This window comes from Cupressus sempervirens, chromosome 2 (assembly GCF_028749045.1).
Source record: "Cupressus sempervirens isolate cs-2001-9-10 chromosome 2, ASM2874904v1, whole genome shotgun sequence".
NCBI lineage: Eukaryota > Viridiplantae > Streptophyta > Pinopsida > Cupressales > Cupressaceae > Cupressus > Cupressus sempervirens.
In genome coordinates, this window is record NC_143119.1 from 290,155,512 (window position 1) to 290,172,199 (window position 16,688).

Below are 16,688 nucleotides of genomic sequence, written 5' to 3' on the forward strand. Positions count from 1 at the left end.
CATTGAAAACGTGTTTATAATACTCTGACAATTACTCGTATTTTGTGATGTACAAGGGAGGAGGCAAAGGAACTTCAACAACTTGTTCATTCTTCAGAAGAAAAGGCCGTTCCACCATCTGAGTTGCCAAGGCATATTGAAAAGTGATCTTTTCTTCTTTTCCTGGGAGCTTGGTAGTGACAAAAATTGGCTGATTTTGTGTGAAATGAATGAGTATTCGTACAATGATCAGGATATCTTTAACTAGTCACATGGATGTGCCAATGTAAACAAAAGACAATCTGTTGGTAGTGGCTTCCGGTTAATTTTTTATTTAATAAGAATGCTGAGATATAAAAACTATTTTTGAGCAAACATATGTCTTGTAGGTAACTGAATTATCTAATCTAGAAACTTCAAACTCAGCAATATTTAAATTGTTGGAATAGGTGAGTAATTAGTTCTTTTCTCATCACTAATGTTCATGTTCAGCCTTTTCATATTATTGCACATCCTCAGAAATCTTGTATTGTGCATAACTCTAATATTTTGTGTAGTGTTTTTGCTGTCCTGATATTGCTGAGATTTTTTTTGTGCACCTGTCTTCTGTTTGTAGGACAACCGCTAAAGCATACAAAGAGCTTGAGGAACGAAAGGAGAGAGTAAATGAGATGCAAAATGTGGTAATGGACATGAGTCTGCGCAAGGAATTGATGGTATGATACGTTGTGTTAATTGACATGATTGTAATTTTTGATTGCTCCATGCTCACCCTTACATAACGCTCCTGCAACTTTTTTGCCGTAGGGGAAGGGTAGGAAAAGGAAACTCCGTGATGATGAGGTGGCTGTCCCAACATCTGCACCAGTTTATAAATGGTGCAAAGAACGGAAAAGGTGATGCGTTCATGGTTTATCTGGATTTGTACAGCTGTAGTAGGTTATTGAGTAGATATATACACGAATATGAAGAATATTGAAATGTACTATTAAAATTCCATTCTTGAGAATGTAGATGATAGCCAAATAGATTTGTAATGTGCACATGTTTGGCAAAGTCACGGACATGAACTTGAATGCTCATAAAATCACATTGGTCAGGATTAATGTATTGGATTTCTTTTATGTAATTCATAAATTTTGTATGCATAAGGTGGGATGTGCTAGGAAGCATTTCTCAGTTGATTCAAATATATTCTATGACAATCTCTAGACCATACAAAAGATGAACTACAGTACTCAATTTATTTGACAAATGCTGGTTACAAACATAGATTTAAAGGTATTTAGTTATTATTAATCGATTGATTATTTTGTTGGAGTGTCGCTGGCAAAAAGGTCTCATGTGGGGTCTCACTAATCTGGAACAACCCGTGTTAGGGAAACTGTACGGTCGCTTCACACCCCGAGCTGGAGTTAAGGGCGAGAAGAAGGTCGTAATAAGCTGTGCCTGGGTTTGACTCCTGGAAAATAAAAGCTGTAAAGTATGGTCACGAAGCTGTAAGAACTCGTGGAGATAGAGTGCAATGCAACGCTGATTGGTGTACCTGAAAAAATTCGAGAGGGATCTGCAATCTCTAAACAGACAGTAAAATCTCCCTCTAATCTCGTAGTATATGGGGCATCTGAAAAGAAAATGAATCTCAGATTCTGCCTTTGCTAAGGTACAAAGTGTACACACTCGATCCTCTCTAGCAATATGGTGATCGACCTGAATCCGGAGTTTGTGCGAGCCCACCCTAAAGGAGCCAAGGGAGATACGCAAGGCATGAGTCCAATATCTATGTAAGTACTCACGGCGTACAATAATCCCATCTTGGATAACTAAGAAGTGCTCAACGTAGAAAGCCATCCTTGGATGTAGTCCCCTTGGAGGATCCACCCAGGTCCGTGTGATATACTTGCTATAAATGTCAAGTCTGACATGCCCGTTCAACTCTTGCCGAGAAGGGAGTAGATGAGCAGGGGCATCCAATGAGAACTAGTAAGGAGGAAGATGATCAATGTCGATCCCCACTGAACTCAGTAGGATAGTAGCCTGAGCATACCAACCACGGGCTCTAGTGGTTGGATCAACGTCAACAATAGCAACTAAGGAGCAGTAGGCTAAATAAGGGTACCTTTGTTGGCCTTCCTCCGAGTCAGCAAAGCCACGAAGACGGTGGAGAAACCAGATCAAGTCAAAAATGGCTGCAAGTCTGAATGGGTGAGCACCGAACTCGGCCTACTATGGGGGGTAGAATCGTGACATCTGATAATCCAACGGAGGAGCATAATCTGGGTACGCTCGATCATGGCCCAATCCGAGTATAAAAGAGAAGGACCCCAAACCACCGAACCATAGAGCACTGTGGGTCTTACTAAGGAATCCAAGAGGGATAGCTTAGATGATGTATCCTGAAAGTGGTGTCTAAAGCACTGTCTCTCGAGCATGGCAAGGGAACCCAACCCTTTACTGATCCGAGGTTGAATAGTTGATCTCAAGCTGAAACGAGATCTAGAAAACTTAACAACGAGATCTAGAAAACTTAACCCCAAGGTATGTGTAAGATGATGTAATCTCAACTTCCCAACCCTAGAAGTGAAAATGGAGATGTGAAGTCTTCAAATCGTTAAAGACCATAACCCAAGTCTTCTCAAGGTTCACAACCAGCTGTCTCATATCACAAAAAGATGCAAGTCTATCTAAAAGCCTTTAAAGACCCTCAGGAGAGGAAGCAAGAAGAACCACATCATCAGCAAAGAGAAGGATGGAGATCAATACCTGGTGTAAATGACTATCATCACCTGGAAGCGAGGAGTCACTAAGAAAAGCCTCGAGTTCATCAATGTAGATCTCAAACAAGGTGGGCGAGAGAGGGCAGCCCTGCTTCACCCCAATGGTGCTCTGGATAGGATCAGAGAGGCCCTCTGTCGTCCAGAGTCTACCAATCATAGTCTCATATAACCTCATAATAGCCGTCAATAAGATCTTAGCAATACCAATATCTCTCAGTCTCTGAAAAAGGGCTACTCTGGGGATGGAATCAAAAGCCTTACGAAAATCCACAAAAAAACAGTAGACTTTCTTCAAGTGATGTCGAGCCTCCTCGATAATAGCTTGTAGTGTAAAGATATGATCTATAGTCCGGTACTCTGTCCTAAATCCTGCTTGACCCTTAGCCCTGCAATTCCTCCTATCAAGCTCACTGGATAAAATAGTATTCAAAGCTGTAGCATAAAGTTTAGCAAATGTATGCCCAATCATGATGGTCCTATAGTTTCTGAGATCAGAGGTCAGCCCAGACTTATGGATCGGGTGAATAATGTGTCTCGACCAAGAGTCTAAAAAACCAAAACAAACCACTATTAAAGAGCGTAGAGAGATAAGGGCCCAAGATCGTGGTACCAAGTTTGAAGAGCTCCACCTGAAAACCCTCCTCATCAGCCGCCCTGTTGCATCTCATAAGTCTGATGGCCTCGTAAATGCTAGAGGTGGAGAATAAGTGACAATGGGGGAGCGGGCTAGGAAGGGGGGCGAGCTGACCCGGGATGTCATACAACGTGGAGATATGGGAAGCAAGGAGATGAAGGTCGGGGGTGGACTAGGGTTGGCTACGCCTGGGGAACATGATGCGCCAAAACAACTTGGGATACTGAATAAGCGTGTCTCGGAGGGATCTGCCCTGTGAAGCAATAAATAATCGCTTCTTATGGTGAAGAAAGCGTTTGTAAGAGAGTCGTAAATTGGTGAAAGCAGGGGAATGAGTATCAAAAGCCAAGCGCAAGGAGCGGTGGAAAGTTTTACAATCATCATCAAACCACTAATTCATGGGACAAGTATTTCGTCGAGCCGATCTGTGAGTACTGGAAATGGAGCGGTGAGGGATAGAGAGGAGAGCCGACTCCCAAATCGCGGTAGCTAATGAGTGAAACATGGTGGACACCTGACTGTGATCCGTGAAGCTAGCTGGGTAGAGGAATCTTCTCAAATGAAAAATAAAGAGGTCTTGATCACTATCCTCGAAACAGAAATGAGTGTGGGGGTGGAACCGGGAGGGTGAGTAGAGATGGGTGATAAAGGGTGGGAAGAAACACAGCCCAAAAGGCTAAGTAGGGCATGATCAGCCAAGGGAAGACGGGAGATAGTAAAATGTTGGATGGAGGGGAGGAAGGAAGCAACAACGAGGATGTAATCCACCACACTCATACCCCCAGTATGAGGCCAACACGTAAAAAGCTCAGAACCCGAGAAACAAGAGAGGCCATTCAGAATCACCAAGTTGGAGGACTCACAGAGCTGGAAAAGGTGGCGACCATAACAAGTTAGAGGTCCACTGTGATCCTCGGATAAATGTTGAAGCCCCATACTAGTAAGATCCCTCTTAGTAGTACAAATCAAATCGGACCCATGGTCATATTGGGGGGTCTGGAGATCTTTAGTCCGTGCATTAAAATCTCCTAAGATGATGATGTCACCCATAGCCCCAAACTTGGAGATGCTCTCGAATAGGTCTAAAAAAGGGTTCCCATCCTCAACACTATGAATGGCGTAAGGTGAGGTAGTCGGGAAGTAACAAACAACAATAAAGATATCTTTCTGACGGTGACTGGTACCTCCAACTTGGATCCACATAAATCTGGCATAAGTGTCAGAAAGAACCAATGTGGTATTATTGAACAGATCATCTCTAATCAAAAAAGCTACTCCATCGGAACCACGCACACCACCCGAAGCTCAAACCTCCTCTCTGCAAACTGAAAGCCACTAATACCCTATGTAACTGAAAGCCACATACAAATATATTATTATAGAAATTTATAATTTTTGTGAAAAAATTAAGTAAAGTTAAATATATGGTATTATAACTTAAAAGGAACAGTGATTAAATGGCAAATCTTCACCAAATGGCTATTCTATATCTTTGGAAAATCACAATTTGGCGAATAAAACCTACATACAAGGTCAAAGAGGTCACCAAGATATTAAATAATTTGTGTCCAAATCCTAGGCTAATCACTGATTAGTTTACTCATAATTAGCCCAAATCCTGGTTCAATCGCCAATATAATATACATTTAGGACATATTTATTTTAAACTATTCGTCAACCTTCAACTAATTTCTTCTTATTGGATAATGTCATTTCGCCCTTACAATAAAATAATATATTCCCTAGTGTCGAGCATCACCTACTATTTTACCAAAGCATGTCTCCAACTACCCTAGTTTAGCCAACTATTTTATATTTTGGACTTTGGGACACGTGCCTTGATTTCAGAAAGATTTAGAAATTTATGTTATAACGTTTAAAATTAGGCCCGAAATAGAGTTTAGGCCATTGATCTATCTTACATCAATAGTCTACATCAATTCCTTTCACGATAACAATGATAACATGCATGATGACGTTGACCAAGTTGGCAATAAGAAACGACACTTCATTAATTTAATTTTAATGGAATGATAGACTACAAGTACATTGGGCATTGTACACGTGGCATATGGGTCATGACCCACTCATGACTTTGTAAATTCATTATAGAATTAAATAATCTCTCTGTAGCAACTAACAAATTAGCCAACTATATTAGTATTTTGCATTATATAAAACAATTAATTCACCTTGTACATTACAAAAATATTTATGACAAAAAAAAAATTACCTACATTTATTTGCATGCAAAAAAATAATAATTTAATTAGCCACAATTATTATTAAATTATGATACAGAAAGGAAATTTTTGCCAATAGAAAATAATTTTCTTTGTTGCCTTGAATAGAAAAATCGTCCTCGATATGAAAAGTTTCCTTCATATTAAATGTTGAATTCACCTACATTTTACATATTTTACTGGGGAGGGGTTTCTTAAAGTTATCCTTAAAAAGGAAATCACATGTTTATCTACAAATTTTAAACATGTTTCGTAATTAAGTACATCATTTGAAATGTTGGTAGACATTACAAAGATACAGTTAAATTAAAAATATATATTAGAATAATAAAATTATTTTTTTTCAAAAATAAAATTTTGCTATTATAGAAATACATAAAATAATTAAAATGTAAGATTGACCTTTAAGCACTTCGCATCAAAAGCGAGCACAGACAGGAAAATTTGGAAGGAGCATGCAAAATAACTCCATCTTTACAGGCAAATAAACACAAACTTAAATATTCCTTGATTACAATTTAGGTACCGACCCAAAGGAATACATATCTAATAGATATAATCTACCACCAATAGAATTCATCTTCAACATTGAAGTAATCCCAATAGATTGGTCTTTTCATAAATTGCAAAAATTCTTCATTTTCGTGTGTAATAAAAAACAATCTTTTGAATCAATAGAAGACAACAATCTCCAATTTGAAAGAACGATATACAACAAATTGTGTTGAGTTTTGTTAGGGTAAAGGAGGTCATTACGATTTTTTTTGTCGCATTCCAAGTTAAACTACTACTGATCATATAGGAAAACCTTAATTGGCACCATGAAGATTCAAATTTGCAAAAATTACAATAAAATTTTTGAATTTTAGAAGGTGTGGGGGGTGAGTATCTTTGAAGTAAAGAGACACAACATAAAATGGCTTTATAATTTGCGAACTCATCTGTGAAAAAGTAGGCAAACAACTTTTTGGCTAAAACAAAATATGCAATCGCCTTCAACCTTCAAACATCAAACAGATTTTAAGCCCTAACAAATCTCCTGGAAACCAACAACGAGAAGCAAGAAATATCATAGGCTCTAGGACAGAATAATACCTTTGTCAAATCAATATCAAAATAGAAAATTTCTTTGCTTTGATTAAATACGCACGAAAAGGTTAGGATCCAAGAATTCAACCCTTAGCATCGAAAGATCCAAGAAAGGAAAACACAAAGGATTGGATCACTGTAAAAAACAAAAAAGATAGAAAAAGGAAAAGCAATGAAATTGTAAGGATGTATATTCCACCACACAATATAGCGAAGCATAAAAATGCATCCCAGAACAAACTCTTCATTCACATTCTATGAATTGGAAAGCTAAATTGAATTCTAAAATCACTTCTTATGGAGTAACTGCAAAAGAAGGACAAAAAAAATGAAGTTGAGGAAAAAGAATCCAAAGGGGGCAATGAAAAGAAGAATATAGATCATGGACAAGACAACAAAGATCGAATAGGGGAATGCCATCATTATAAGTAATGACATCAATGAAGAACGATGACATGAATGTCAAATCTACAACATCTATGCATATTGGAATGGGCACAAATCCAAAAATCCCAAACTAGGGGAATGACTGGAAACATTTAAAATGGAATAGGTAAGTATCTCTCACTATCTAATTGTTTAGTTTATTTACATTGTAAAAATGAAATTGTGAGAAATGAAATTTTATCAGTTTCTTCATGCTTTTACAAAGGCTACCCAATTTATTTTTTCAAATGGAGACCAAACATGGATGAGAAAACAACTAGCATACAAAGATCTCCAAAATGGATAGTAATCAAATCCATCCCCGTAGAAATTCTTAATTCTCACATTTTGGAAAGGATTGGGTCAGCTCTAGGTGAATTCTTAGGACTGGACATTGAACATAGAGATAAAAAAAGAAATAAAATTATTAATAAAATTGAAACCAAAAATCGTGGCTAATAATAAGATCAAAATTATAACAAACATATCTTATTATATACTGCAATTCTCAAAATTTGAAGGATATCTTAAGAATATTTCTTTATTAGATAAGGAAAATAACTTGGGATTAAATAACTTAAGTCTCAAGCAAGCACATAGATACTCTAAACTTAATAAAGTGCTTCCTAGTCTGATGAAGATAGGCTTAGACATGCATATAAAGGCAAAATATGATAACTCAACCTCATTAGAGAATCAAAATTTTAGTCAACATAATATAGCAAATGATAGAAATGAAATAGAGGGAGATATTATTGAAGAGAAGGTAAGACTATAGCCAGACAATAAAAATAACATTGATGAACAATCTTTAAAATATAGAGGGGAAGAATGTAATAAAGAAGAAACCCCGATTAGAACTTTGACACAAAATTTGGAAGAAAGCATAATGGAAAGAAGAAACAAATATGAGTAAGAAATTATAAATTTGTAGCAATGTGAGCTATGTATAAAGAAATAACTAGTCATAGAAGACATAAGAGGAAATTTGAAGATATATTATTAGGTCATAAATGAATTCCTACTGATTCACAATGATATTGGAGATCAATTCACTCTGTGGGAGGAAACTCACAAAGAACACGTCGACAATATAATTAAACAAATGACGTTAGAAAATTTGAAAGCACATGAAAAGTCCTCTTAGACGAATCTAGAAAATAAGGGACATGATGTGGTCAATATTACTAATCCTGATAGGAGTCTCTTAGAAGTAGCCAAAGAACAAACGAAGGAGATGAAAGATCACCAGAATTTATAAGAGCACATGAAGAACATTAATACTGTAATAGAAAATGAAGAAAATGAGATAGATAAAGAAATAGTGACAATTAGAAATGACAATAAAGATCATTCACTTGATAACAAGTTGAATCAAACAATGGAAGATAATACTTATCAAAATGACAATCTAATGATAGTTTAACTGTCTACCACTGCTCATACAAACAACAACAAGATCATAGAAGGCTCAATAATAACATATCAACTAGCTTTAAACCCAAGCTCATAAAGAGATAGTATGTGGATAGTCACACCAAAGGGAACAATCAATATATCAGGAGAAAAAAGAAAAAAAAGTTCTAAATTTTGGCAAACCCCATTAAATGGAAAAATCCACTTGACGAAGACATAACATTACAGGCTCAATAAATTGCAGACAAAAAAGAAATCTTTATTAACACTCAAATCCCTTTGCAGGTGAAAACTTTTATCAATACACACGGAATAAACAAGAATTATAGTACAACTCTGAATTCAATGCTCAAAAAAATAAAGGGAAATGACACACACATTACACAATTCTGGGAGGAATTTGGAGTGCATGAGGAAACATAGAATGAAGAAAAATACCTCAATGAGTTTGAAGAAAATATAATACAACCATGAATGGAAGAGGAGAATGAAAACTTAGAGGATAATCTTAGTGACAGAATAATGCAAGAATTAATAGAAGAGGTTGAAAAGGTAGATGAAACTATCTCAAGAAGTACTCAGAATGCAAGCAAAAACATAGAAAAATTGGGTATAATAGAAGATATAGAAGGTATTAAGAATCCTAGATGTGGTAAATGAAAAAAGAAACTTGGTAGAAAATCACTAGTTGAACTCAGAACCAAAACTGGTGAGGTAGGAAACCAAAAGAGGATCAATGATTTACTTAATGTAGGGAAGGGGAAGTTCCTTCCCAAGGAGCTATTAGGATAACCACATGGAAGGTTAGGGGCTTAAATGCCCCTAACAAAAAATGCTTGCTAAAGCGTAATCTGAAAGTTTTTGAATGATAGATAATTTTAATACAAACTAAATTAAAGAAAGAGGAAGGAGATAAATTCAGAAGGTTAGTAGGATTATGAAAAAATGGAACATGAGTCTGATGGTGCCTCAAGAGGCCTAGGAAGTATATGGGACCCTAAAAAAGTCAGATTTGAATTACAAAAATTCCATAATAATTGGATGAGAGGAAAAATAAGAAATTTTAAAAGAAAATCAAGTTTTAGCATGATCAATGTATATGGTCCTATACCAAATTCAATTAAGAAATTATTATGGAAGGAGATCGGTACTTTTTTGGAAGCAAATTTGAATCATAAATTCTTTTTAGGAGGACATTTTAATAGTTTTTTAATCTACAAGGAAAAAGGAGGGATAATAACAATTTCACAAGCTACGATAGACTTCAACTTCAATGACTAATATAGAGAAAGAAGCTTAATAGATATCCCTACCACCAATGAGATATTTTAATGGACAAATAGGAGAATGTTTATGCAACATAGATGAAAGATTGGACCGATTTATATTCAAAGGAAATCTAACCTCTTTCAAATTTATTTTTAACACATCTATTCTACCCCATTTAGGATCATATCACTTTTCAGTAAGATTAGACATTGTAGATGCAATAAAACCATATAAGAATCCATGTAAGCATGAAAAATGTGGTTCTTAGTGTTGAAGATCTAATTGAAAAGATCACTATTCAAGAAAGGAGATTGTTGACAAAGAATGTTTTCAATCATTGTTTTGTCACTAATGTCGAACTTTCTATTTGCTAGAATGACAATTTCTTATAAGATCCAAGTACTATCACTTAGTTCATTGATGAAGAGGATTTAATCAATAAGATGTAACAAAAGCACCTAAGGGAAAGGTTGACTTATGAGTTTGTAATGAAGTATAAGGATCAGTTAAGACAATGGTAAAATGATGTATTGATTATACACTTGAAGATACAGAGATTGGCTACACTTAGAAACTCTAGAAGAATAAGTTGTAACAAAGCTATCTACAAAGCTTGACTAAATTCATTAGTGGGTGCTGAGCAAGTTAGTTCATGTCGAGCAGATTATCAGTAAGTGCTGAGAAAATGTAAAATCTAGTGTGTGCTGAGTGAAACAGAAGGAGTCGAGCAAGTTCAGGTGTCGAGCTAGACAAACATGTAATAGGTGCCTAGCATTAGTAAAACTTAGTTGATGTCGAGTAACACAGTAGATGTCAAGTAACATAGTATGTACCGAGCATCAGAAAGTCAATAGTGCCGAGTTGCTGCATTATTTGAGAAGTCAAAGATTCGCCAGATTTGAGCCAACAAGTTTGTTACCTTGAATTTTGTGAACCAAATAAAAGATAAGGATGTTGAGCTGGTGCAACAGAATTTTAGGTTAACCATTTTTAGGCAAATAGAGGAGGATTCTTCATGATGTTTCTAGGAGAAACAAGATAAGGGGTAAATACATCGTATCTTACCTAATCCATTCGAACCAAAAATAAGAGCAGGAAGATTAGAACAAGAAAAGTATTCCAGACTTCTATTTAAGGAGTTGCAGGTCAAGAAGCAAGAGTGGTTAGAGAGAGTGTGTGGTGTCAAGGAGAAGACACCGAGAGGGAGGAATAGAGTACAAAGACTCTGGTTCGATAGGTGACCACAGAGGTGATTGCGTTGGCATAAGCATGGAGACTCAAGGAGACAAAGCTTGAAAGGAGGACAAGCTGTTAGAACTATAGAGACTAAAAGCCAGACAAATTTGTGAGTTGAATTGAGATCTAAAATCTGCAAGTTATGTTGTGAGTTGTATTAGATCAAAAGCCCTTATTGTTACTCTCTAGCAATTATACCAGTTAGGGAAAAATCTTATGGACTTAGGTTAGTTTAACAACCATTTTGTAAATCCTTTAACAGGGTGACATTCCAAGTGAATGTTCTAAAGTCCTTTAACCAGGCCCACTTCTAATAGGGTGGTTGAAATCCTTTAACTAGGTCACATTTAATAGTGTGTTTTGTAGCCTTTAACAGGGCATCACTTCAGAAAAGTGAGAAAAGAGTAGCATGTTACTGGTGGATTTTCCCAAATTGGGTTTCCACGTAAATCACTATGTTATGTGTTGATCTTTCATGTCTTATTCTTGCATGTTGGTTTATCAGTAACTTGCTAAGAAGAATATTTAGCTTGGAATCATGGTTAGTTTAAATGGGCTCACTATACTTAGTGAAAAAAATTTATCAGGACATTTGGACCTTGAATAACTGATTCACCACCCCCTGCCCCCCCCCACTCTTAGTTATTCTAAAGTATTTCTAACACTTAGATGAAGATTTCCTTTAAAACAGAAAAATGGTGACTGGAAGAAGTTAAAGGTTTAAAATGTTTTATTTTATGTCAAAATTAAAAGCACTAAAAGATAAGATTTTGTAGTGGAATAGATAACATTTCAATAAAATATTGAAAGATAAGATAGAAAATGAACAAGAACTTAACTCTCTTAATGAGGAAGTAATTAGAGCAGAAATGGACAATGAAGTATACCAAAAAGAAAAAGAATTGTTAGCAATCCAAGAAGATATACTTACTAAAGAAGAAGTTTTCTGGAGGCAAAAATCTCAGTAAAATTGGCTAATGGAAGGAGATAGAAATACTAAATTCTTTCACAACAACACATTAAATCATAGAAACATTAATAGAATATCAAAAATCAAGGATACCAATGGGATTTTAATAGAAGAGCCTAATAAAATTGTAGAAGTGTTGGTTAAATATTTCAATGAAATTTATAATAATTATGAATCTTCAAACTTAACAGCTCAAAATAAGATGTAAGGAAACATTCAAAGATTCATAAAAAATGTAGATAATAAAAACTTAAACAAAAAATTCTCTAAAGAAGAGATTAAAAAGGTTCTCTTTCAATTAAACTCAAACATGTCACCAGGTCTAGATGGCTACCAAGCCTTTTTTCTTCCAAAAATGTTGGGATATATTAGGACAAGATCCATGGGAAGCTATTAAGGCATCTAGAAACTCTGGACCATTATTAATTGAAATCAATAAAACTTTCTCAACATTTGTTCCAAAGAAAAACAACCATGAGGAGCTGAGAGAATTTAGATTAATAGCACTTTGCAATATAATATATAAAATTTTATCAAAAGCTATAGCAAATAGACTTCAGAAGCTTCTATCCAAACTTATTTAAGAAGAACAAACACGTTTTGTTATGAATAGATCAATTTTAGATGGTATCATTATAATTCAGGAAGTTATTCATTCAACACAGATTAACAAAGAACCTTGTATGATAATGAAGTTAGACATTCAAAAGGCTTACGAAAAAGTTGATTGGTGATTTTTTTATGCAAAACACGAAAAGCATTCGACTTACCTCACTAATGGATAAACCTTATATTCAACTGTATTTCAACCCCCAAAATACCTTTATTAGTTAATGGAATGCTAGAAGGATACTTTGGAATAACAAGAGGCATAACGGAAGGGGATCCTATTTCACTATTCTTTTTCATTATAATCGTAGAGGCCTTTGGAAGAGCAATTAAGGAAGCACAAAGGAATGTCAGAATCAAAGGGTATACAAGCAGCTGAAGCTATCCCTAAAGTAGCCCATCAATAATTTGTGGATGATATGATCCTCCCTAGAGAAAGTACATTAGGGGAAGGACAACAAGTTTAAAAAATCATACATATCTATATGGAACCATAAGGGAAAAAATTCAATCCAAACAAATCAAAAATCTTCTTACTAAATTCAAGTCCAAACATAGAAAATAATATATGCAACTTAATGGGCTACAAGAAGGGCTCCTTCCCTTATAAGTATTTAGGTATTCTTTTAGATAAAGTAACCAGGGATGACAAGACCTAGAAATCATTAACTGAGAAGATTGATAGGAAAATAGAAAGCTGGAAAGGCAAATAGCTAAATAAGCTAGGAAGAGCTACAATGATTAAATCTATACTTTCAACTATACCTACGTACCAAATGTCATGTCTTCCTCTTCTTGCAGGAACCAAGTAAATATTAGAAATAAATTTAAAGAACTTTTTTTGGTAGGGGACAAAAGAGAAAAAGAAACAAACATTAATAAAATGGGAAAAAAATTGTAAACCCAAAGAATATGGAGGTCTCAGAATTAAAAATTTAAATTGGCAAAATAAAGCATTAGGAGCTAAGTTGGTATGGAGAATGTACCAAGAAAAAGAAAGCAAATGGGCCATGATTTTGTACTCAAAATATTTAGACCCAACTGACCCTTTATCTATTTTTAGGACTATTAATCCACCTAAAGGGTCAAGAGTCAAGAACTTCATGATGGAAGCACAACCTTTAATTACTACTAAGCTAGCCCAAGATATAGAAGCACGACCTTTAATTACTAATAATTTGACTTGGGATATAAGAACATGAGAGGATGCTCCTTTTTGGGAGATTCATGGGATGGACTTCCCCCCAGACTCTTTGAATCTTCCCAATAATATCAAAACAACATTAATTAATCTTTGGGGAGCAAAAGTAAGTGATTATAAAATCAAAGTCAATGAGAATGAATATAAGGGCTGATAATGGAAACCTCTTGAGGAAACTCAATTAAGTCATCTAGAACAAAAATCTTTAAAAAAGTTATACACCAATAACAGACAAATCATAAAGAATGAAAAGAAAAATTAATTTGGGGGGAATCAAAAGATGGTAAATACAATGTGAAAAAGGATATGAAAGGATTATTAATTCCCAATAATGACAGGAAATGATACACCACTTAATTTATGTTGGGATAAGGCATGCCTCCCTAAAGTGGGTGTTTCTTTTAGGGCAATGCTCTAGAGCATAATTTTAACTACAAACCATTTTACAAATATGGGCTTTGAAGGATAGTGTAGATGTTCCTTATGTGAGCATGCATATGAAATAGTAGATCACTTATTATTTAATCACCCCTATATAAAAGAATGTTGGTCTTGGTTATGCCAAAAATTAAATTGGCAAACAACACTTCCAAACACACTATTGGAGTACTTAGAATGCTAGCCTAAAAATGGAAACAATAGAGTTTATAATAATCTTTGGCTCATATCCCCATCAATTTTACTATGGGAAATCCATAAAGAATGAAATGGAAGAATATTTAGTAAAAAATCCATGTTGATACCTTCCTTCCTCAATAAAGTGGAAGCAAGCATTATAGAAGTTGCAAATAATAAGGAACACTTAAAAAGAAGAAGGAGCATTCACATAATGGGATGTAGAGATGCATAATTATTGGACTAACCTAATCAATCCACCATTATTATGTACACTAAAACAAGAAAACTGGCTCGAGCATAATGTAAATGGGCTTTGCCTCCTTTGGGATGGGTGAAACTCAATTTTGATGGAGCCTCAAGAGGAAATCTAGGCACAATTGGTTTAGGTTGTACCCTTTACTCAAGTAAAGGAGCTTGCCTCACAACATGAGAAAACCCTTTAGGGGAAATATCAAATAACTTAGTTGAAATGGAGCCCTAATAGAAGGTCTAATTATCTATAAGGAATTGAGAATTACTTAGCTAATTATAGAAGGAGACTCACAAATTATACTAAATACAATAAGAAAGAAAAACACACCTAACTGGCAATTGCAATCTAAGCTAGAATATGCGATAGCAATACTTAAATCATTTGACAAAATAATGATAAAACATATTTCTTAGGAAGGAAACAAAGAAGCGGATAAATTTGCCAACTTAGGAGTGGATGGGGAGGATAAATTTATAATAAATAAAGAATAAGAAAAAAAGGATGACACAAAACTTTACTGTAACATAAAAATCCTATACCTTAAAACAATATCTTAAAGTACCCTTGGATAAAGGAAAATTTTAATCTAGAACTAGAACTTCATCAAACCTATCTCTATTATCTTCAATAAGAATGATATTAGTTACAAACAATCTTAGCCAAAGTCTCATATATTATAGATTCTTGACCTCTTCCTATCTTTGTAAGAAGACCAAGTTTTTTTTGACTTCTGCTCTAGTTTTTACCACCTTTTTTCAGTCAAGGTCCTTTTAAAATTAAAAAAATAATTCAGGATAACAATTTTTAAAGAATAAATATTAAAAAGAACATACTCCTACATTAATACCAAAACAAAGGAAGGATTAATGAAAAAAATCAAACTACCTAGTTAAGTTAGGGATAAAATAAATGCACTAGATTTATTTCTTATTAATTGCATATTGATGTAGAAACTCATGGAATATTTATGAAATCAACATGCAAAGATATTTATATCCAATTAATCGATCCAAAAAAGGCTTTATACCAATCAAAAATTTAAGTGATAATAAAATTACGAATATATAAAGAAATTAAAAGAACTCCTAAATGCAAATAAAGAAATTGGAAAGGTAAAATGGAAAACTTAAAGAATTAACAAAAACCAAATTCAGGATCCTCAAAATAAGAGATTTTTTCCTTTCTTTTTTGGTTACTCTCTGCTAATAGTTTCATGTGAGTTTGAAGTTTCATGTAGAAGACAAAAAAACACAAAGGATTTCAACTTTGTATCTCTAAGAGAAATTAAATGCATCAAGGAAATAAAAAGATGCTCAAATGTGGATAATCAATCACTATGTAAAAATTGACATAAGAGATCCGCAAGATGGAAAGGAAGGAATATTTTCCAAAAACCCCAACAAGGACAAGGGCACCTGAATATAAAATCAAGAAAACCAAACTAGAAAATAGATGAAGGCATTGGATTTTTTTTGTAAAGAAGGCTAGGAAAACTAGGGTATGCCCATTTTAATTTTGTATTGTGTATAGGACCTTGATCTTGGGAAAGACTAGAGAGTTTCTTTCTTTGTTCTTTCCTATCGGTGCCCATTTTAATGGAGAGTTTGTAATTTTATTATAATAATATTATCTATAGGGCTTCAACCTTTTACTAATAAAAAAATATTGCTATTATGAATTAAAATATGAGGCTACTATGAAGTAAAACATAAATATTTAAAATAAAATATTGCTACTTTATCTAGCATCTTAGAATATACGAGGCTAAAAAGAGCACATACCCCCACATTAGGATCATGACAGACACATACTATCTCTTATAGGCAACCAAGCTATTTTAAGCTTTAGGCATTTAGTAAATTTTTTTAAAAAAAAAATCAAATTTATTAGCATTCTCTTATTAAAATATTGGTGAATAATGACTCCTACTCCTGCCTAAGTGGCAATTCAAACTACTTCATTGCTAGT

General features: G+C 34.5%; 1 pseudogene across 1 annotated transcript in view; it reads left to right on the forward strand.

Moving 5' to 3' along the window:
- LOC149572206 (putative U3 small nucleolar RNA-associated protein 11) overlaps positions 1-1,130 on the forward strand; it is a 146,796-nt pseudogene extending 145,666 nt beyond the window's left edge. The window contains exons 7-9 of the transcript XR_016359904.1: positions 57-143; positions 596-695; positions 787-1,130. The product of XR_016359904.1 is annotated as a putative U3 small nucleolar RNA-associated protein 11 (transcript). The remainder of the gene's footprint in view (positions 1-56; positions 144-595; positions 696-786) is intronic.
- Positions 1,131-16,688: the final 15,558 nt, after the last annotated feature.